The following is a 24231-nucleotide window of genomic DNA, read 5'->3' as shown; positions in this document are numbered from 1 at the left end:
ATTGGATTTCCATAGTAACCACGCCGATGCGCACGGCAACGCGCATCAACACGATTATCTACGCCGATGCGCACGGTAGCGCACTTTAACCATTTTCCACAACAAGCAACAGAATATCACATCACTCACGCTGATGCGCACAGCAGCGCACTGCATTGAATGGAACTCACCGATGCACTTGGATTGTGCACATATGTAATGTAATGTACTTTGAATAATGATTACACATTACTATCCAGTCTAAGGTTTAGATCAATCCCAATTGCTATAGTGAACTGTAATCTTGAGTGGTTATTGATAATAGTAAATAGTAGTAGTAAGTAGTGAATTTTAAGTAGACCTTATTCTATTTACGTTTAGCCAACAAAAATATTAAATTCAATTCTGTTTGTTTTTAGCATATTCTTCTTAGAACATCTCTTTAGTATCTGTGCAATTTCCTCACCATGGCCACTACGTCTAGTATGTCACAACCACCTCCATTTCTTTCGGAGGAAGGTGAACCCATCCTTCCTTGGAAGAGGTGGAGAAACCTATTCGACTCGTACTTAGTTGCCATTGGAGGAGAAAAGTTTTCGGCTTTTAGAAAACAAGCCATCTTACTGCACAATCTAGGGGTGGAAGGCAGACACACCTATGACAGTATGGACACCATACCTATTGGTGGAGCTGATGGGGAACCTGCAGACATTTTTGAAATGTCAATGACAATGCTGGAACAATATTTTGGTCCAAGAATTAATGTTGTTCTAGAGCGACATAGGTTCTTTACTCGTGTCCAAGGTTCTCGTGAACGCGTGGGCACATATGTCGCGGCTCTGAAAACTCTCTCTCGAACTTGCGAATTTGGCGACTTGTCCGAATCTTTAGTTAGGGACCAGCTTGTTCGATGCACGAACAGTTCAAGGGTTCAAGAGAAGTTATTGTCCAAAAACCCTACATTGAAAGAAGCTTTGGACATTGTAGAAGGTATGGAGAATACCTCCACATGGGTAAAAGAAATTAGGAAAAATAAAGAGGATGATAGTCACACTGTCAGTGATGGTAAAAAAAAGGTTTCTGACTCTATACATATGTTAGAAGATGAAGATCTACTTTGTGAAGATCATAACGAAGTAGCAAAAGTCAATGTGAATTCAAAGAGCAAACCTTTCCAAAAAACGTTTACTCAGAAAAACACTCTCGATAATCGCCCTTCTTCCTTCAAAGAGTCTACCCTTTCTAAAGAACGTGACTCTCGCCAACAACGTCCTATAAGTAATCAAAGGATGCGTTGTTTCAGATGTGGGAGTTTCTCCCACTCCTCTAATTTTCCCCATTGTTTCGCTAGGGATAGCATCTGCAATAATTGTGGTATCAAAGGACATTATGCACGAGTATGTAGGTCTGGAAAGAAGAGAGAAGTTAGTGAGCCAACTTCTGATGTGGTACGCACACTTGTAGTATCCAATGTTAGTGATGCGATAGTCGACACAGAGCACAATTTTGTGCCAACCTCGGACATTATACGTACACTAACAGTCTCCAATGTTAATGATGTGATGGTTGACACAGAACGTATCTTTATGCCATATTGTGATGTGAAAATTGACAAATTTGTGTTTAAACTCATGGCAGACTCTGGATCTCCCTTTACGTTAATTGGTAACAAAATTTGGGATGAAGTAGTTGGGTTAGAAAATGTTCAATTATTACCTTCTGACATTTCTCCCCTTAGCTACAATAAGTCAAGAATAGAGATTTTAGGATATGTGGTGGCCAACATTTCTTTTAATGGTATGTGTATATCTGGGAAAGTTTATGTAGCTGTCAGAGGTGATAATCTCCTGGGATGGCGACATCAACATGATTTAGGGATTATTCTTAATCCAGGAGCTGAAGATCCAAAAAATCAAGTCATGTTAATGAAAGATTTTCTTTCCAGTTATCTTCATTCCCAAATAGACCTTGTGTGTGAGTCTAGTAAATACTTTGATGATTATCCCAATGTTTTTTCTGACAAATTAGGTTGTTTAAAAGGATTCGAACATAAAATCATTCTTAAGAAATCTGCCAGACCGTGTGTACACAGAGTCAGGAAAGTACCCAACATGATGCTAGAGCCACTAAAACTTGAAATTGAAAAATTGTTAAATTTAGGAGTGATTGAAGAAATTGAATCATCAGAGTGGTTGAGTCCAGTGGTTCTAGCACGCAAAGATGGTGGGAAATCAATTAGGATGTGTGTGGATCTTCGCGGGTTGAATGAGTGGATCTGGGTAGACCGTCAGCCTTTACCAAACATAGCTGAGAGCATCAGCATTTTAAAAGGAGCAAAAATATTTAGCGTTCTTGATCTCTCATCTGCTTACCATCAAGTTGTGCTGCATAAGGACTGCAGGCACTTGACATCGTTTGTTACACCTTTAGGTGCTTACCGTTTTTTAAGAATGCCGTTTGGCTTAGCCTCAGCTGCCGCATGTTTCCAAAGGGTGATGAAGATGGTTTTGGGAAGTCTTCCCAATGTAATGTTCTTTCAGGACGATATTTTAGTCCATGGTGTAGACATATGTGAACATGATAAAGTATTGAGATTGGTATTAGATAAGTTAAACGAGAGTGGGCTCACAGTAAAAAGGGAGAAGTGTCGCATTGGCTTAGAGTCCGTCACGTATTTGGGACACGTTATCTCGGGGAACGGGATTCAACCCAAATTAGAACTAGCAGAAAGTATAGTTAAAGCACCCACTCCAGTAGATAAAGATCAGGTCAAGTCATTTTTAGGGATGGCGGAATTTTATTCCAAATTCGTTAAAAGTTTTGCTAGTCTCGTTGAGCCCATTAGGTCCCTTTTGAAGAAAGGTGTGCATTTTTCCTGGTCTAATGATTGCGAGAAAGCTTTTGTTTTGGTTAAGAAAGAAATAGGTGAGATGCCAACCCTGGGTCATTTTGACACTAAACTCAAAACCATAGTGACGACCGATGCCAGCCTTAAAGGTTTAGGTGCTGTACTTTCCCAAGTTGTTAATGGTGAAGAAGTTGTTGTTGCTTTCGCTTCAAGGGCTCTAAAAGAAGCTGAACATAATTACTCTTGTATTGAAAGAGAGGCGTTGGCAGTATATTGGTCTATTTGTCATTTCAAATTTTACTTATGGGGGATACCATTTGTAGTTAAATCAGATCACCGTCCTCTAGTTCAAATTTTTTCATGTCATCAAAGTGATCATATGACGCCAAGATTGAAAAGGTGGAGCGAAGGTTTGCAAGAATTCAACTTCTCTGTACAATACATTCCAGGACTGAATAACAAACCAGCTGATTGCTTGTCACGACTTCCCATAAATAGAGATTGTGTCACTGAGGTTACCACGTGTATAAATTGGATTTTGGAGTCTACCATTTCTGAGGAAGAATGGTCACGCAAAGTTGATGAAGATGTTGTTTTTCAATTGCTAAAGAATGCGATTAGGAGTGGCTGGCCAGATCATCATGCTCTAGAGGATACATTGAAACCATTTTGGTCCGTGAGAGATGATTTAACTTTTTTCCAAGGGAATTTGATGAGAGGTGATAGAGTTGTACCTCCTGATGATTTGAAAGAGAAGATTGTCAACCTAGCCCATGAGGGACATTTGGGAAGGAATTTAACGAAGGCTCGCATCAGGGAAAGATATTGGTGGCCTGGAATGGATCGCATGGTGGAAACGGTAGTTAAAGATTGCCATTTATGTGCAGTGAATGACAAATCACGTACCACTACTCACTCACCGTTATCACCTGTGGAAGTTCCAATAGCTGTTTGGACAAAGTTAGGTCTAGACATAGCCGGCCCTTTTGAACTAATGCCCTCACATGAGAGATATGTTGTTTTACTGGTTGACTACACTTCTAAGTGGGTTGTGTCTAAATGCATGAGTGTAGTTAACTCAAGAACTGTAATTGAATTCCTAAAAGATGTGTTTGGGTCTGAAGGTATTCCCAACATTTTGCTTAACAGTCACCTTCCTGACGGAGACCTGGCTGAACCCCGCCTCGGCACTCAACATAGCCATAGCCGTCCCGGAAGGCTACAAGATCACTTGCAAGGACTGCACCAACAGAGTGGAAGGAGGAATCACCATCGTCCACAGGAACACTCTCAGAGTCTCTACCAACACCGACGACACCCTCAGCACTGCCGAACACCTGCACTTCCAGATCCACACCGACCCCAACACCACCCTCAGAGGAACCCTTATCACCAGACCGGCTGGACCCCGACCACAGTTCAGCGACTCCATCGCCGACTTCGTCAGCACACACGCCCTCGCCTCCACGGACTACATCCTCCTCGGGGACCCGAACTTCCACCTCGAGAACAACGACGACACCAACTCCACCACCCTGAATGACAAACTAGCCAACCTCGGACTCAGACAACTCGTCACAACACCCACCCACTCCACTGGTCACACGCTTGACCCCATCTTCTCTGCAAACACCCACGTCTCCTTCAACCATACCACCAAACTCCACTGGACCGACCACCACTGCATCCACTTCACCTTCAAGAAACCCACCACGCACCACCGCACCCAACAAATGCCTCACCGCTGCTGGAGCAAAGTCACCGAAGACTAGCTAACCACCACCCTCGCCCAGAGCCCACCCGTCGACCATACCGACCCCGACACCGCCGCCGGCAACCTCAGACAGTGGATCAACGACTGCGCCAACACCCTCGCCCCGATCAAGAAACCCTTCAACAATCATACCAACTAGAAAGCCAGCTGGTTCACTGAAGACCTCCGGGCCTCCAAGCACACCTGCCGAAAGCTGTAGAAGATCTGGCTCCGTCAACGAACACTGGCCCACAAGAATGCCACCCGCAGACACCATCACCTCATCAGATCTGCCAAAAGGGCCTCCTTCAAAGACCGACTAGACAACAACTGTAGTGTAGTTCCTATATTCCCAATAGGCTCTGCGCATTGGAATAATATATTCAGCAGTGTAGACGTAGGACTGAGGTTATCTAGGTCTCTACTGACTATATTAGACTTAAGTCTTGCCAGCTAGCTCAGAGGTCACTAGAAACTTTCTCGAATAAACAAGGAGGAGTTTAACCTCCCTGGATAGACAAGAAGGGATTAGCTTCTGACAACCGTACAACATGACAACTTTGCTCTCCCTGAATAAGAGTGTATCTCTAGAGTCGTGTGAAAACAAAAGACAGCTATTTCACTCAGTCAAAAGGTGCGTACTTAGTTTCACCAGAATGCAGAGAATAGAGAGACGGGCGTTTTCAATAAAAGGTGTTATTTATTGAGCAGTCTTCATCCTCATACAAGAGAAATGAATTGCCATGATTGTAATGCTTATGGTAAAGTAAAGTGCGTACAGTAAAAGGAGGATTATAAAATAATACTGTAAAAGCATTGATATGGTTTCTTAGCCATATGATACTTTAAAATAGATAAAATATATACATACATATATACATTGACTAATCGTACTCAACTGGTGCTTCTAAATACGCCTACCCCGGTGTACCTGACCTAAGCCTAATACGTGTGAAGGAGTAAGTAAGTAGCAGTTTAAGTTAAGTTTGTTTTGCCAAGAATCTGACTCAAGAATTCTCTGTAAGGGTTTAGTCAGTTCCGTACCTGGGTAAAGAAAGCAGGAGGTCTGGTATCTCTCTCTCAGGACTCGATATCCCAGCAACCCGCAAGGGTAGGCTGGAAACGCCGGAGCTGGATTTCTCGGCAAGAGAAAAGACAGCGTCTTCCTCAGCGCGTCAAGGAGGAGGGGCAGCGTCCGTGGGCTCTCGCATCAGCTGGGCTTTCGGAAAGTAGATAGCTGCTCTGCTCCAGAATTACCACCGTGTGTTTGCTTAAGGCAACGTTGGTATATTTATACCTGAAAGGTGCCTGGGTTTGACGTAAGTTTGGACATAACACGTCAATAAAGATGTCACCAAGAACTGACCGTTCTTACAGTGCTTTACAGGAGTTCTAGGACGAAATCAAAACAATAGCAAGGGGGATTTCCCAGGTTGCTGGAGGCTTGGTTTTGTTTAGAGAACTCGGTGTGCTTACTAGGGGGCCGGAGAAGTAGCCTTGCTTAATGTGACAGCATGTGCTACGACTGAATTATGGATATGATTATTATGCCGTTGTATGGATATTATTGATTATAGCCGGACAAGGGCATAAAATAGGAATATCGATTCAGGTTTCCTAGATAACACACTACACCCACTCCACGAATTAATGTCCATCATTACTAAAACTTAAGCAATAGTAAGCATAAAAGGTGCATGTGTATACCAACCCACCCCAAAATACATTTTTGCATTTGAAATGGTGTATGCGAAATACATGAAAATCATTATAAGTACTATACGCGTTTCAAGCAGTGTAATCATTCATTAAAAAAGGATGCATATATGTCAGCATGAATGATTTGCGAAATTTACACACGAAATGGCTCTTAAAAAAGAAAAAAGGGTCAAGACCATTCCATCACATATAAATACAGTCGCTGTAATATGTGCTATAGGTTGACGTGATATATTGTCTTTTAGAGTTCCTAAAATAGAAGCTCTGTTCTCTAAGAATAGTTCTACTTCAAGCAGAGTACATGTGCCAAGAAAAAAGGTAAATATTTTGGAATCGGGAAAAAAAAATTTTGCTTTCAGGGGAGAGAGAAAAAATATAGTTCCAAATATGTTCAGTAGCTTTTGTTTATCAAAGCCGAAGGCCGAATTGAGATTTCAGGGAACGCTGTGTACTAGTTTGCTTAAAAGTTATTTTTTTTGTTCGGGGGAAAACATCATTTCAGACAGACTTTCAAAAAAGCAGTTTACCGCTTCAGGTGAAAGTTCGACCAAGTTGGAAAATGCCGCAATTGTGCAGTCGTGAGCATGATTGCTATCATCGATGACAGGATCAGCAGTGCTCACAGAAGGTCGTACCTGGGTGATGTTGCTCTCATCTCGCACTTCACTACCCTTTAATCGCAGTGGTGAAGTCTCAACGAATGCCGTCATCAGGATGGGTAACCGCTGGGGACAACACGATGCATGAGCCGTTACAGGACTTAGCAAAGTATCTGTATCCAATGGTACTTCTGATTGTAGTGTAAGACAGACGTCCAACACGCATTCTTCTCCGCATAGCATACATCAAAGCACAGGTAAGATACAATTCTGCCAGATGGGTCTGAATGAAAGAAACCAGGTCATATTCAGATCTCTTAGCCGGGCTAATCCAAGGACTTTAGTTATGCGGTCCGGATAGCGTATAGCTAGGATCGTTTCTTCCATTGTTGCAGGAGTCTTGTCTGCGTTTTGGCTTGCCATAACGAAGCAGGAGAATCAAAAATAAAATGCCTGCTACGAGTCCCAACAGGAGTGGTAGGCCACCAAAGACAGAATGGACAAAATTAGGAAAAATGCCCAGAACTGTTGTGAAGGTTGTTAACAGTCCCGTAAAAATTGTCTTAAATACATGTGGGAATCCTCCGGTATCGGACATATTTAGGATTTGGCTTAACATTTCTGCGAAATGTAGGGGGCAATTTGCTGATAAAAGGCTATGTATCTCTGCCGTTGTCCTTGCGACTTGCAGATCATACGTTTCTTTTGATGACGTCAAGGGCACAGTTGTCTGCAAAAGGACAGACTTTATTCTGCTTAAAGTATCAATTCGAATAGAAGAGATATTCAAAAATGGCCAAATGTTTTCCTCCCTGTCTGGAGTGCAGTTTGGAAACAATACTTGCATACAGCAAGTGACCATGGTACTAACGCTAACTAGATAAGCTTTTCCTGGCACCATGCCTCAACATCTGTGGTCCACTATTAGAATATAGCTCCCGTTAGAAAGCCGTCTAAAGAATGGCTCTATTCGAGTTGCAGGTGTGCCATGCTGGTGACATGAAAGGTAATTTGAAGTCCCCTCACAGGCCCCATGTAAGTTAATACCTTGGCACAGAAGTATACCACTTAGTGATCTTTTACAATTATTACCACTAAGAAATACATTCTGTTCTTTTTCACTATAACATGTGTGTATGTAAGGTAATTTCCATGATGACTTAATGTACCCTTTACCCAACCTTTCATACTGGCCTGCTGGTATATATTCTTGACAGAATTTAAATTTGAAAGTTGTTATCGGAATAGTTATTATTCCATGTATTATCCATTCAATGACAGGTCGTTCTGACATTGTCAATGGTAATCTCTCAAGTTTTTCAATGCTCAGAATTGTATATTCCGCTCCTTTCTGTGCCAAGCTGATTTGTGTATCAGTAAGGTTAAAGATAGAGAATAATGACGTTGTGTTGATTAAACGCCAAGGCACGTAGCCTGAACGCAGATTTTGTAACGTCCAGCCAAGCTGTACAATAGAACGTAATTGGGACTGACCATGTTGTAACATTAACAAGTCCTGTTCTATTATATCTATAGCAGGTGATACAATACTGTCCAGTGAATATATTCTGGAAGACAGAGTCATTAACCCATTGTCCACAACAGAAAGTGATTTTTCTAAATTAATACGGTCAATTTCCCGTATTTTTTCTGCTGTTTCAATTTGCATTATTTTCCAAGCTTCATTGTAAGCTGCATATATACTGGCCTCTATGAAACGTTTTTGACGCTGTTTGTCAGCACCATCTTTAAGTAAAGTCAAGTGTTGCTTAATTTCTGCCAGTGTGGATTTCTGTAGCCATTCGAGGCAGAGTTTTCCTACACTGTATGTTGTTACTATCCCTGGATGTTGTCTCTGGGAGTATCTAGGGTCTGGCCTGGTCAATTTGAACCCCTGTACTTTGTTCAGGAATCTGTCTTGACAGTTATTTGTGTCTGTGGGCCAGATCAACCATTTCTTCCAATCAGGATGTGTTCTGTTTTGGTTAAAAATATGGGATACGTCTATCTCAACATCTGTAGTGCTATTACTGTCAGGTGTTGGTTTTGCAATAGACGGTTTGTTTACGTCTTTAATTTTGGCTAGGCCAAGACAGGTTGTCTGTTGAATGGTATCATTCAAGAATATAATTTGTTCTGGGATCATGCAGGCTCTAAATAAAGATTCTATACCTTGGACCTGCCAATCTTTGGTACCCCAGATTGTTTTTGTTTCAATATTGTTTTTCCAAAAATCAAAACCGAATGTAGTCATTTTTTCATAAAATGCTTCTGAATAGATTAATTTAGTGTTTGTCAGCATTGTTTTCATTCCTGTCTTATTTAACATTTTGAAATAAAAGGTTTCTGCTTCACTTGTGTTGAACCCTGAGAAGTATGGGAATTTCTCAAAAAATGTTTTTGAACTGCCTTTTGGTGGAGTTGCACAATGTTCCCATTGATTATAGTTTAAAACATTTCTAGGTTGAGCAGATTTATGCAAATAGTGATGCGCAAAGTGGTTGTAGCAGTACAATTCGTCATAATTAGATGAACCCTGCAAGTAATCATGTTCTGTAAATTTTGCTGACATTACTAAATCTGACATCATATCATTAATACTTTCAAAGTCCCAATCATCAGAGAATGTGCTCGGTTTTACAAAGTCACTCAATGAAACTTTGAACTGGTGTGGATACTTCAAGAGCTCGACCGGGCCATAAATATCGTACTCTGTTTTGTCCCAAGCTACCCCACCGGGTATTGGATTGGCTGTGACATTCACGGATGATAGTTCTCTTTCCTCGATGTGAGATGACTTGTGTGGCTTTAGGACCAAGTTGATGTTCTGACTTGCTTTGTCCATTGTACTATATTTTCCCTCAATGAATTTTCCCAAACAAAGAACCATGATGAGCCAAAGCAGGAGGAAAAGTACACCTAACACAATCCAAAATTCAATCCATGGAGAAATCAGATAGGTTTCTTTGAGTTGATGAAAGAGTTCTGTTAATTTTTTGTTGTTGGCTGTTCTTCAGGCTCGCTTGGATCCTCAGAAAAGTCATCGAAATTGATAAAGTAGCCAGATGCAGTTCTGTCAATTGTTGGAATCACTTCCGGATTTTTATTTGCTTTTGGAATTTTCTTTGTTTCATTAGCATAGTCTGTGGCTACATCGTTGTATTTTCAAACTGCAGTGCCCCTGCGCTAAACACAAAATTTGTATGATATGATAGTACTGTATAGTAACAAGCAATAGTCAAACTAAATCCAAACACATAGTAAATATTCAAAATTCAGTGATCATGAGCATAAGTAGAGGTTGTAATAAGATCTCTAGTCCGTTCATCAAATGTTCATATTCTGTTTAATGTTCCAAACTCATATGCCAACACGTGTTTCATCGCAGGGAACAACTGCGAATCTTCAGGGCTGGAAAGGATGGCTGTGTGGTAAGTGTTTCAAGTCGAAAACACTTGAGTTGGAGAAGCGAAAAAGAGCCGGTCAGTGTGTAGACTCTGGTTCTTGTCGGGAAAAAGAGGTTGTAGATCAAAGAAAATCTACCGAGCTGTGGCCTGGTCTGGGCACACTCTGGATTCTTAGGTATTCGGACTTCCGGTATCGAGCCGATATTTAAGCGTATTTATTGGGAATGATCTCAATTTTTCACAAACGGAGTGAAAAACGGGAGGATACAGGTCTTCGTGACAGGGCGGGTGTGCCTCTGTTCACGCAGTATTTTGTCTCGATTTTTCACAGATTTTTCTTGAGTTTCCCGGCGCCGTGTTCCTGGTCCGTACCAGGAACACGGCGCCGGGAAACTCAAGAGGGGGATTTTCTTTACGAAGACGAAGTACTCCGTGAACAGAGGCTCACCCGCCCTGACACGAAGACCTGTCTCCTCCCGGTTTTCACTCCGTTTGTGAAAAATCGAGACAAAATACTCCGTGAACAGAGGCACACCCGCCCTGTCACGAAGACCTGTATCCTCCCGTTTTTCACTCCGTTTGTGAAAAATTGAGATCATTCCCAATAAATACGCTTAAATATCGGCTCGATACCGGAAGTCCGAATACCTAAGAATCCAGAGTGTGCCCAGACCAGGCCAGAGCTCGGTAGATTTTCTTTGATCTACAACCTCTTTTTCCCGACAAGAACCAGAGTCTACACACTGACCGGCTCTTTTTCGCTTCTCCAACTCAAGTGTTTTCGACTTGAAACACTTACCACACAGCCATCCTTTCCAGCCCTGAAGATTCGCAGTTGTTCCCTGCGATGAAACGCGTGTTGGCATATGAGTTTGGAACATTAAACAGAATATGAACATTTGATGAACGGACTAGAGATCTTATTACAACCTCTACTTATGCTCATGATCACTGAATTTTGAATATTTACTATGTGTTTGGATTTAGTTTGACTATTGCTTGTTACTATACAGTACTATCATATCATACAAATTTTGTGTTTAGCGCAGGGGCACTGCAGTTTGAATTGACACAGACCAGTTTTCTGGCCTAATTTGAGTGGTTGGGAGGTGTTACCACTCGCCCCATTGCCTACACTTTTCACTTTGCCATCTATACCCATCAGCGGCCACCTAGGTGTGCGCCATATTACTCTGGAGTACGAAAAGACCTCTACAGTTGTGTCCCGGCTACATCGTTGTAGACAGGTGTTTCTTGATGAACTGTTTCAATTTGGGCTTCAAGAGGCACAAGTTCCATGGCATTATTGCATAGTCCTTTGTTAATCACTGCAGGTTTTTCAAATGTGATTAGTCTCTCAGTTTGAACCTCTTGGATTGTAGCAAGATTTGGCCTTCTGCTACATCTTGGGAGTCCACTGGGCCTACTACTTATTATTGGCCACAGGATTGTGGTTTTACCAGGTCGATGGATACAACTCCTTTTTACCAGCAAGGGGCGGTAGTATAACTGATCTTGTTCCGTTCACAGCTAAGACAGGTACTGCTTTTCTGTAAGAAGGCCCAAATTCCTTCTTCACCGCGATCTTCTCTCTGACCAGATCCCCAATTTTTGGAATCCAGACAGGCCTTGCTGGGACAGGTGGTTTCTCTTCAGTGGCTGTTGGCTGGTGTTTTAGCTTTACGTTGCTCAGGTCTTTTCTTGTTTCATTTAAGTCCTGTAAAATAGCCAAACGATCTTTGATATCAAAGCATTTTTCTTCTACCACCGAAGTCTGACTATCTAAGTCCTGAATATGCATTCTAGTCCCGAACAATAGTTCATACGGACTGAAACCTTGTAGAGAATTTCTTGGCAGATTATTAAGACTACGTTGGACACTTGTTAAATGTTGGACCCACCCAGTACCCGTACCTAATACCCTCGCCGTTATAGATTGCTTTATGTCTCGGTTTTTTCTTTCCACAATACCGTTTCCCTAAGGATGGATGGGGCAAAGAGTACCGCAATGCAATGCCCATGCTGGTCATGGCCTCCTTATAAGCTCGAGAGCTAAAAGCAGGACCATGGTCAGAATGTAGCATGCCAATTGCGTATGTGCCGATATAGACTCGCAAATGTTTTATAACAGTTCTGGCGTCAGCCGAACGCTGGGGTCTACATTTTAAGTGAATCTAGTCTTAAATAACATACATGGGGAAGCATGTTTCCTGTTTAATCATGCGTATAGATAGCTTTATGGTTTCTACTAGGTGTTCTGGCACTACTTCGGCCGGTTCGCTACTGCGATCTCTGTTGCAGTTTTCACAATTTTTTGTAAATTTGTGATTATCCACGCTCATTCCCGGCCACCAGTATTCTGATTGTAATTCTGTCAGAGATTCTTTGATCATCTGATGCCTTAGACATATTCCCATATGTGCTTCTTGTATTAAGAAGACTCTCCTGTTCGTGTTTGGAATCACTCTATCCCGCACTCCAGGGATTCGAGCAAAAGGAACGGAGTTTGCATCGATTATGTATGTATACTTGAGTGGATAATTCACGGGTAATGCTGCACAGTCGCTTTTTATAGACGTTTTTACTGCCAGCATGGTTTCCCCATCTATGTATTTTTCTGAACGCTTTTTTGTGGCTATGGAAGCCGGATTAGTTGCTTCCGCTGTGGCTGTCTCAGCCAATGAATTCCCTGCTGCGTGAACGCCATCACGCTGATGACTCAGTGTATGGATCACGTGAGTCTTTTGTAGTTCTTTCTTTACCAGAACTACTTGTTCCCAAAGCGATTTTTGCTTAATTGTGGCACCTGTGTCATCTTTGTAACAGTTTTCAACCCATTTCTGCAAGTCTTCATTGTATGATTTGACGCAGGAATGCGAATCGCACACTATTAGTGTCGGGAATTCGCGATCGGCAATGTCGAGCGCCATATTTAAAGCTTTTAATTCAGTCTGTTGACCTGAATTGTCTTTTACAGATTGTGACATTGTTACCAGTGGCATCAATTTACGTCCGCGCCACCGGCATTTGACAACCTCGCACGTAGCGTTATAAGCTTGTTTTCCCCAAACTGAGGGTTCTGCATAACTGTTTGTGTATATTACGCAGGCGTAAAGTTGTATGGGCAGAATGTCGTCAGGCAGAGGATATTCTTTTTCATATGTTAGATATTTCAATGTTTTCATTTCCGGGTCAAAATAGTATTTCACTTTTTCTGTAGCAAGAGAATTTTCCCATTGTATCCATTTTGGATCTAAAGCCACGGTAGTTAAGTTACATAGGCTTGTTAATGCCTCAAAGGCTGATTCTGCTGTTAAAACAGTAATCCGTCTGCCTTGGGTCTGGGCTCTTTCTTTTGCTACAGCTGTTTGAACCGCATTTACAACATTTTTCGCAAGACTGAATGTTTTTTCAGCTTGTGTGTACAAGTGTGATTTGTAAGCTATTGGTACCTTTTCTCCCTCATTAGAGGTCAGGTACGTGAATCCGCATCTTCCTGGGATGACTCGGATTACAAGGTTGCGTGTATTGTCCCGAGTTTGCAATTTGGTTTTTGCTAACATGTCTGTTTGCATAGATCTCAAAATTTCTGTGTGTTTTTGAGTCCAATTGCTTGGTTTAAAATCAGGTTTTATTAATTCATAGAGAGGTTTAACCCTCTCTGCATAATTTAGAATGTATGTTCTTCCGAAATTCAGGAAACCTAGTATTGATTGTAAGTTCCTCAGCGTTTTTGGAGCTTGGAGTACAGCACACTTCTCTAAGAAATTGTCTGCTAGGCTTTTGCCTTCACTTGATAATTCATATCCCAAAAATAGGACAGTCAGATGGGCAAATCGTGACCTTTAGTTGAATTTGTAACCCTCTGCTGCGAACCCAAGTGTTATGGTGTTCACTCTTTTCAAGTGAGTATCCATGTCATCATCTGTCAGATAGATGTCATCGACATAAGATAATGCCTCATCATCATACATTTGTAGTAACTCTGTTACCCTTGCTGAGAATAATCCTGGGCTATTCTTGAACCCCTGTGGGAGTCGACATAAATTTTTCTGCGAGCCCATTATTGAGAAAGCGGTCAAATACCTGCTTTCCGGTGCAATGTTTTGACAAAAGAATCCATTAGAGATGTCTAATGTTGTTATGTATTTTTTTGTGCACGATGTTATTCATTAGTGCTGCACTGTGTGAGTTTTGTACTGCAAATGTCTTGCAACATGAGTTAAGGTGTTGTGGAAAATTAGTACGGTTTGGTGAACATTATCTGCGCCATCTTGCCTTTTCCCCTGATGCCACACTTTTGTCGTGCGCGCCCGCCATTTTAGGTGCCTCGATCAGGACCATCCCTTTTGCATGCCACTGGCCCCCGACGTAGCCCTTCGCCCTCACCAAGCCTGCACACTGACCAACCCCCCCCTCGCTCGCACATGCTTTTGAGTCATAAACCCCTCTTCGGCGCAGCTCTGCCTCAAAGCCCCATCCTGTTCCCAGCGCGACCCCTCCCTTCATTCTTTTTATAGTCCCCGGCCCTTTGATACAAAAACCCCCTTTTCCTGTGCCCGTTTGTCTTCCTTGCTCCCAGGCCAACACCTAGCTCTGCCGATACTATTCCTCGCCCCTCTCCGTACAGTAGGAAGCTTCCCTCATCAAAGGACCCCCGAGTTGATCAAAGCCCCCACCCCTCGAGATCCGATCGAACCTCCCACATTCCATGAATCGGCGGAATATCCAGCTGCGCGATAACCATCACCTGTTGTGACCGGGGTGGGGACTTCTACTGTAAATGTGTGTGGGAACGGGCCCGAGGGGGAGATCCCGGGAATGTCTTTCCGTACATCAAAGTATTGACGAGAATGTGTTACATGCAATAAAGTGACAAACTTGTGTATAAGAGGCCAGGCCTCAGAGATGCTGGGTAGAGCACCTCAGAACGATACCTGCTGTCCAACTGATGTGTTTCTCCTCCGGAGAAAATAAAACCTTGTTTCCTGCCTTCCAGTCTCCAGCGCCTGCCTCTTCATTGATTAATGTTTCGTGGGTTAAAGAGGCGATACCGCCGGGCAAATATCGATTGTCCCCGACCTTTAAGTTTTACAATTGGCGTCCCAAGCGTGGGGCCCATCAGCGACTCGTGGATCCAGTGGGAGAGGTCCTGACGACAGAGTGAACGACTGCAACGATCGGGAGAGCTCTTGCCCAATAGACCCTCGTCTGGCAGCCGATCATCCGAACTTCACTAGTTCCGAACAGACCTCTCTCGAGTGATCTACGGTCCTGACTGGGAACCATTAGGAGTGCTGTGAGGAATACGAGAAAAAGAGGACGATCGGGCGCTGGATTCGGAAGACAAGAAACTGTCCATGCGGTCCGGGTAAGGTCGTGTAAACACGACAAACTGCAAAATAATTGACTGATTGTTCAAGAAAATACTAGTATTACTCTTTTGTTAACTTATTTGGAGATTCACTGTCTGCACGCGGAGAAACAGTAGGCTCTTTCCCTTTTGCAAACAGTGAAGGATAGGTAACGCAGCCGTCGTGCCTATTTTTCTCCCCCACTGAATCCTATTATTTATTAACGGTTTTCGGGAGATTCCCTCTCCCACACTGATTAACTGGGTTCTTTGACCCTGAACTACTGTTCACGGATTGTCTTCTGGAGATTCTCTGTCTGCAAACAGGAAATAACAGATTCCTCTTTACGGATAGTGAAAGGGTAGAGGACGCAGACTTTTGCGCCCTACTTACTCTCCCCACTGATTTTATTTTATTTTTATTTATTATTGGTTGTTCCTTGTTATTGGTTATTCTTTATTATTGGTTCATGAGGTATTCACTGCCTGCAAACAACGTAGAATAGAAATATTCTGTCTAGTCTTTGCGCACAGTGATAAGATAGGCAGTGCTGACTTTTTGTCCCTCGTTGCGAGCCGTCATGTCTGTCTTCTCCCCACTGATTGATAATTGGTTCAGCCCGGACCGTTTATTAGAGGTGGATCATCTAGCTCCGCTGGAAGGCACCCCTAATAAGGACATGTTCATAAACTATGGATTAGTTACCATAGCCTATAATAAATTTTGGCACAGGTATACCAAAGAAAGTCAAGACAAACAGTGGCCACTGGTAGGATCCTTTGAGCTTGATAAAATAGAAACGTTAGAAATAGCTCTTCGCAATAATAAGACAACGCCTATTATGCTCGACAGTCTCGGTATGTGGCGCAAAGAGGCAATGCAACGACAGAAAAAAAGACGAGGATAGAGCAGGTAGAGAAATATATCGACAGGACAACCCCTGGACACCACGACCCGAAAGTTATCCCCCGACACTACGCGCAGGACGGCCAGACTTAGGGCAAGACCAATGCGCTTTTTGTAGATGTGTCGGACACTGGAAAGCACAATGCCCGACTCTGCTGAGCAAGAGTGGGAATAGAGGGCCGACAGGAATAACAGGCCGACAGAAAGGGAAAAGGCGCGAGACAAAGAAGAATCAGACTCACATGGACAGACCAGATAGAACCACCACATTTGATTATGCCCGATGGCACAGATTTCGCCAGAACAATTTCAGCGACATGTTCGAGTTTTCCTAGGTCGGACAATGTAAAGACGGGAACCCAGCCTAGCTCTAAATTAACAGACGGAAAAAGATAATTATGGCCAATAACTGTTTTTATGTTTGTCTTTGGATCTTGTGTGTCATACTTTTACTGTCTCCCCGTCTGAGTTTGTGTGTACGTAATGTATGAATCTGCGTCATCCCTCTGCACGTGCTTCCGTGTTACATAAACTCTGTTAACAGAAATTTTAGCCTGAAACAACCTGGAAAGAAAGGAATGGGAAACGAAATCAGTAAGCCACTGATGAACACGAACTTTTATTTTAACATAACAAGCAAGAAACAATAACGCTAGAAACAAGAACGGTAAACTGTAGAAAATGAAAGTCAACAGAACATTCGCCCCCCCCCCCCACATTCTGGAACCTTCCAAAGTAGGGCAGGGTTACGGCTACGCCCAACCGGCGGCAACCCATATAAGGCGGGCCCCGCTGCCAACACTCGGTCAGGAAATCTTAACATATGGGGGAGCCGGAGGAGAGGCAGGGGCCAGCGGAGTCCGGCCGCAGCGGCCCTGGGTAGCTGCAGGCAGTCCCGCCACATGCCTCCCCGGCCCAGCCACAGCGGCCCTGGATAGTTGCAGGCAGTCCCGCCACATGTCCCCCCCCGGTCCGACCACCCATGGCCAGGGACCGGGGCCAGCTGGATCCGGCTGCAGCCGATAACCTAAGGAAGCCCGGCCCAGAGAAGGACGAGACACCTCTTCCTTTTCTCCTCCGTTGTGGCAGCAGCAACACGCCGGGCGCCACTTCTGTTATGAACCATGGCCGCGGCAACTCTGGACGGCGGGATGTCCTGTTCGTACCTCCATGGAATTTAGTCCAAGTTGGGCTGGGAGGGAGAGGCGACGCGGACGAGCCTCTCCCACCTCCATAGATAGGAGGTCTCCCAGCCCCCGGCCCAACGCCGAACTCCCCCAGCCAGGCGGCGGTGCCAATACCTGCGTAGCACCGAACATACCATGGTGGCGCCCCAGTACTTGCGCAGCACCGAACATGCAACGGTGCCCATATTTTCGGAGCACCGAATATGCAATGACTGCACCGATACTTGCGCAGCACCGAATGTGCGCCGCAGGTGGCCATACCTCCGTAGCACTGGGCATGGGCCTTGTGGAGCACAGGGTGTGGAGAGACCATCGTGCATGCCCATGAAAGAGAGCGGCCTGGAGTGCACCGGGAGAAGGAGACGGCGCGAACGAGTCTCCCTCGCCCCCCAAGTGGGGGCATCACAGCTGCACCCCAGCCGAACGTCCCGCTTCCACGACACAGAGTTCCGTTCCCTATTTTGTCCTCAGGAAGGTCTCTTCCACTCTTGCAGACTCGACGAGAGGGGACTACTGCAGGGCCTCAAAATGGCGTCTGGGTCCGCTAGAAGGCGGGCCTCGGCCGCTAGAGTAACTTTGAACGGCAATGTAACTCGGTCGCTTGCCCACCGGAGCACGAGCTCCCACCTCCGACAGCATCTCCACAGCCTTGAAGAGTCTACGAAGGTCCCCGGCGGAGCCCTCGGCCCCTGCAGGCTTCCGGTAAGGGACAACTGCCTTGATCACCAGCGAAATAAACATGACATTGCCACTCCTTCTGTTAGCATGAATTCTAGAACTGCCGAAAAGGACTCTGGTCCAACCGCCGGTTGTAGGAAACTTTTTCCTGATACTACTCCCGGACTGACCTGGCCCCGCCCAAAATGGCGCCGGTATCAATAGGAACTTACGAACACCTCGTGGTGTTTCTTTTTGCTAAATAAAAAAACTTGATGTTCTGAGACATGTATATGATCCTTTGTACACTTGACGAGAAAGGAGGAGAGTTCACTCGACGAACATGTAAAAGGACCCCGTTAAAAATGTTGATTACAAATGTACGATGTATTATATTTTTATAGCTGATGTATAACCTCGCTTATGACGCACGCACACGGTATGCATATAGGAAATCTGATTGCCACTAGTCTGACTATTATGAAATAAAATGCCCCCGATCCCCCAACCACTTGATAGAATGTTTTTATTGCTGCAAAACAACACCCCCACTGTACGCACTTTAGTCATTGCCGTGTCCGGCCAAATACGATTGCACCCTCATAAATCCACGTACTGAAATGATTTTGCAAAATAAAGGTTTTTCGAAATTATGAACGGGTACTGCATGCTTTATTTAAAAATGTGGGATCGGCGGGAGAGTTCTTTTCTGTGCACCCTACTCTGCTCTCTCTTTAAGGTTATTAGAAGATGGTTGCCTAGCCCCGGAGGAAGGATCGGATCTACGACACGATACTCTGCCTTCAAGGTACGCGACTGACTCATGAACTCTCGCGTGGAGAAAGACCTCGACTTCTGAGGATGGGTAAAACGAAACGGTATAAATGATGGAATGTAAAAGAAGGGTAAAATAAAACGATGTAAATGTTATAAAGTACGACGCTCAAAGGTATTAGGGAACAGAGCTGACCAAAGAACTGAAGAACCTTAGAACGTCACAGCGTTGAAGGAGATCTAAGGACCCCGATAGTGAGATACATCTACGAACTAGATACCTCGCACTAGGTACCTCTGGTTTCCTTTTTACGTTTCCCTGCACACGACCTATAAGGACACACTGCCCCCCCCCCCCCGACTCCAGAAACCATACCCCAGGGATTCTACCCCGAGGAGGAAAGACGAGTATGAGGTAAGTAAAGGACTCTCGAATACATGTATTTGATATGCGCGAATGTTGTCCCCCTCCCTTCCCCTCTTTTCCCTCCCTCTACAGGTTACATCAGGGGCCGCAACCGAGGTATGGCGAGGATCTGAAGCCTCGCCCCGTCCGATACGCAAAGCGGACCAACGCTGCAAGGTGGCGCCTAAGCACGCCCACAAACTACTCACGTAGCTAACGAGCCCATAAATTTAGTATGAGCTGATGAAAAATGATCACCCTTAACCCATGCTGCACGAATGAACCCATGTCACGTATGTTCGAAACTATGAGAGAATGTGTGTGTGTGTGTGACTGAAGCGTTGACTCAACTGGTCGAAGGACCAAGAATGCAAGAAAATGCGACACAGTGGTACCCTTTTTTCCTCTTTCTCAAAGCATGTCCCCTCTACCCTGTCTAATGCTCGTCCGCCTCAAACTGCATGCTTTCAAGATTCTAACGCAGACCCGTAAATGCCCTTTGCTGTGTAATGCATTAAATAGCCTTTCTTAAATACACTGCCACTCTCCATGTCGCACGTGTACTATTTAGCCTGCTGTTGCTCTCTCTATCTCTCTCTCTCTCTCTCTCTCTCTCTCTCTCTCTCTCTCTCTCTCTCTCTCTCTCTCTCTCTCTCTCTCCTTCACACTCCCACTCTTCCGAGCGATTAGCTCCGAAATTGGCGTACTGCCACCCCTAGCGCACCACCCAATTGGCTCCAAATACCGCCAGTATTTGCACAAAACTTGTCTGTAATAAAATCACCATGAGACCGTGTCACTACCTCTCCTTTCTGCTAAATTGACGAAAACAAGAATTGACCATAAGGGAAAGGACAGGTGAGACGACTGAGGTTCCCTAATCTGACCCGTAATAAGGGAACTACATGTCAGCGGCTCCCCTGATGGAATAGAGTGCCCCAGATAACGCGACCTTCCCCGTTCTGAATTGTCGCAATCCCCAAACCGTAAAGGTAATCGAAACCTTCCCATCTTCCCAGGACGCACCCAGTTTTGTATCAGCTGCCCTAGATGAGATTTTTACTGTCCCTCACCCCCGGTTGTAAGAGATGGGTCAATTTACGACTAACGCAGGCCAGCCATTGTTCCTAGGAATAATTTGTTGATGAGCGAACTACAGAGTTGGGAATTCGAAAAATATCACTGAACGCTTACCAACCGAACTGTGGCCTTCTGCTAAATAATGCCCTCATAACACAAAGCAAGATGATAGTCCCTCACTGCAGTTTTCTATGCCCCTAGTTGTTCTTCCCATGAGACCCCTGTCTTTTCTAATTTAGTAATCAGGCCGTGAGAGGCTGCATAGGAACCAGAATGATGTTTTACAAAGTTAAAGACTAGACCTAAGCGAAGAAAACCATTACAATGAACCTTGTTGAAAAGCGAAAATGTTTAGTTAAAAGGCAGGATGCATTGATAAGATGAAAGATGTTTAGCCTATGTTCGTCCCTCAGCGAGATACCTATTAGTACCATGTTGATAGCTCGCAACACCCTTTATAAATATAAACCCCTAGAGAATGGTATAGCTTTGTCAGGCTTGTATTACGAAGGTGGGTCTCCATCAGATGAACTGTTGTGACTATAATAAATAGTTGTGAAGGAAAGTCGTAGTAAATCCAGCAGGCCCACCATCGATCATTTATATGTCAGTTGTGAACCCTAATATAACGGACGTTTCTATTCTCGTTTACCTGGAGCTGGGAGAGAAATAGACTTATGTGATTACCTTCCTCTGCCAATTCTCTAAAGACTGTCTTTTCGAACTCATTTAAGGGTACGACTGTTGGAGGAAAGAAGGACCGGATGTGGGAGCACGTGGCCTGACTACAGATCTTGGAACACCTGCGACGTTGGCCGAGGCGAGACCGCGACAGAAAGGAGCTGCAGGACGAGGCACTATTTCCGACAAAGTGAGAGGAAAGGGCTAACCTGATGCCCCTGCCTAATGTTCAAATGTGTGCCGAAAGGTCCCCGCTCCCTAAACTCGGTCATGAGCCCGCCAACCTGAAATTTTCCGTTCCCCTAGTCTGTTCTCGGTCTGGCCTTTGCTCCATCCCCCTTTTTCTCCGACCTACCCTATGGACTATTTTTACACTCTTCTTCCATCTGAACTTTTTGACTATCGACTCCAAAGGACACAGGGCGAAAAGGACCTTTTTGACCAGAAACGCGAGGAAAAGGTCGTGCCCTGCAACACGGGACCTAGAATAAAGCTGGACCCTTAGCTCCACCGCCGGTGCTCCACAGCGCCAACAAAGGACGACAAACAGTACTGAGAACTCATTAACTTCGAACATTGACACCCTCAATCATCGTTTTTGCTACGTCTCGTTTCTCTCCCAGCCACCATTGTATTGATTATGCTCCAACCAAAGATATATAGAGCCCGTATATAATAACCTGTATGCAATGTACTCACTGCCCGCTACAGAATCATTTTTTTGTATTACATTACTATGACTTTCCTGCTAACAAGTTTATCAAAGTTTATCAATAGACCCGCCTCCTAAAACTAGAGATCTTAAATGTAATGTTTACGACTCCTTCACCTGGGTTCCTACTGCTTTTTCTTATGCCCACCATAATAGACTTGAATAGGAAATAGATCAGCAAGATGTCTTGAATATGTTAAAGGGAGGACTGTGGAAAATTAGTACGGTTTGGTGAACATTATCTGCGCCATCTTGCCTTTTCCCCTGATGCCACACTTTTGTCGTGCGCGCCCGCCATTTTAGGTGCCTCGATCAGGACCATCCCTTTTGCATGCCACTGGCCCCCGACATAGCCCTTCGCCCTCACCAAGCCTGCACGCTGACCAACCCCCCCCTCGCTCGCACATGCTTTTGAGTCATAAACCCCTCTTCGGCGCAGCTCTGCCTCAAAGCCCCATCCTGTTCCCAGCGCGACCCCTCCCTTCATTCTTTTTATAGTCCCCGGCCCTTTGATACAAAAACCCCCTTTTCCTGTGCCCGTTTGTCTTCCTTGCTCCCAGGCCAACACCTAGCTCTGCCGATACTATTCCTCGCCCCTCTCCGTACAGTAGGAAGCTTCCCTCATCAAAGGACCCCCGAGTTGATCAAAGCCCCCACCCCTCGAGATCCGATCGAACCTCCCACATTCCATGAATCGGCGGAATATCCAGCTGCGCGATAACCATCACCTGTTGTGACCGGGGTGGGGACTTCTACTGTAAATGTGTGTGGGAACGGGCCCGAGGGGGAGATCCCGGGAATGTCTTTCCGTACATCAAAGTATTGACGAGAATGTGTTACATGCAATAAAGTGACAAACTTGTGTATAAGAGGCCAGGCCTCAGAGATGCGGGTAGAGCACCTCAGAACGATACCTGCTGTCCAACTGATGTGTTTCTCCTCCGGAGAAAATAAAACCTTGTTTCCTGCCTTCCAGTCTCCAGCGCCTGCCTCTTCATTGATTAATGTTTCGTGGGTTAAAGAGGCGATACCGCCGGGCAAATATCGATTGTCCCCGACCTACACAGGCAGTGTGTGTCACATAAGCTACAAAGAGTAGAGATTCTAATTACAGCACTCCTAATAGTTACAATTATAACAGTCTGGGCATGAAATATACAAAGCCCTCGGCATAAAACACTCTAATTGTCATAGAGAATACCGCAAGGGACCAAGACAGGGTTCTATTCAGTAGGGGGTTTCAGAGAAATTCAGATACAGTCCAGTTTTTGGTTTCTTCAGTCTTTTCTTTATTGATATTCAAATTTCATAAAACAGATTCTCCCAGCACGTAAATCGCCAACACGTGTTTCGTCCCACACAAGGACTTCATCAAGGCATGAATATGGTGGAATGGTATCTTATTTGTTCTTCAAAATAGAAGACGCAAACTGCATTGTAAATGAAGCGGAGCACCATTCGGGTTGATGATAAAGTAAATATCTGCAGTATAAGATAAAGAATTGTTCCAAATCTGTCAATCAGTCGCAACAACAATCAGGTACGATGAAGTGACTGTACTCAATAAGCATGAGTCGATCTAGTACTTGTACATCTCATGTTACATGAAAGTCTGGGTAAACGGTGAACGACCAGTCAGTATTAGCGGAGTTTAAGTTTTCGCAACCATGATAAGTTGCTAACAGCAAAATAGATGATAGCGCTTCCACACCAAACCGTCTCCGCTGCACCAACCATTAAAAAAAATATAATCTTACTGGGCCGCATTGTTGATCTCAGGTGGAGACGGGGTAGACTCCAAGATTCCTGGACATTTAGGACTTGGGCCAGCCAGTGAATGGAGGTGTCAGTCCTTTACTTGTCACAGAGTGGGGCAGGGCCGATTACACTTGCTGACCACACCTCACTTTGCTACAAGGGTCGTTGATGGACACTGAGCCCAAAACATTTCAGGAATTTAAACTGAGGTGCCCAAATCTGAGTCTATCAATTACGTATCCCCTCATCATTAGGGGAAGGATCTCCAAGCACTTTTCCAGACTGAGGAGGTTACATCCTCAGTCTGTGAAATCCTCAGCCCAGCAAAGTTCAACTCTGACAGACAGGCAACTGTGTATTAAGTGCCTGTACAGTACCTGGCAGACAAACCTAAGCATGAAGGCTGTCTGC

The sequence above is a fragment of the Lissotriton helveticus genome, chromosome 7 (genome assembly GCF_964261635.1).
Source record: "Lissotriton helveticus chromosome 7, aLisHel1.1, whole genome shotgun sequence".
Classification (NCBI taxonomy): domain Eukaryota; kingdom Metazoa; phylum Chordata; class Amphibia; order Caudata; family Salamandridae; genus Lissotriton; species Lissotriton helveticus.
Note: the sequence above shows the minus strand (reverse complement) of the source record.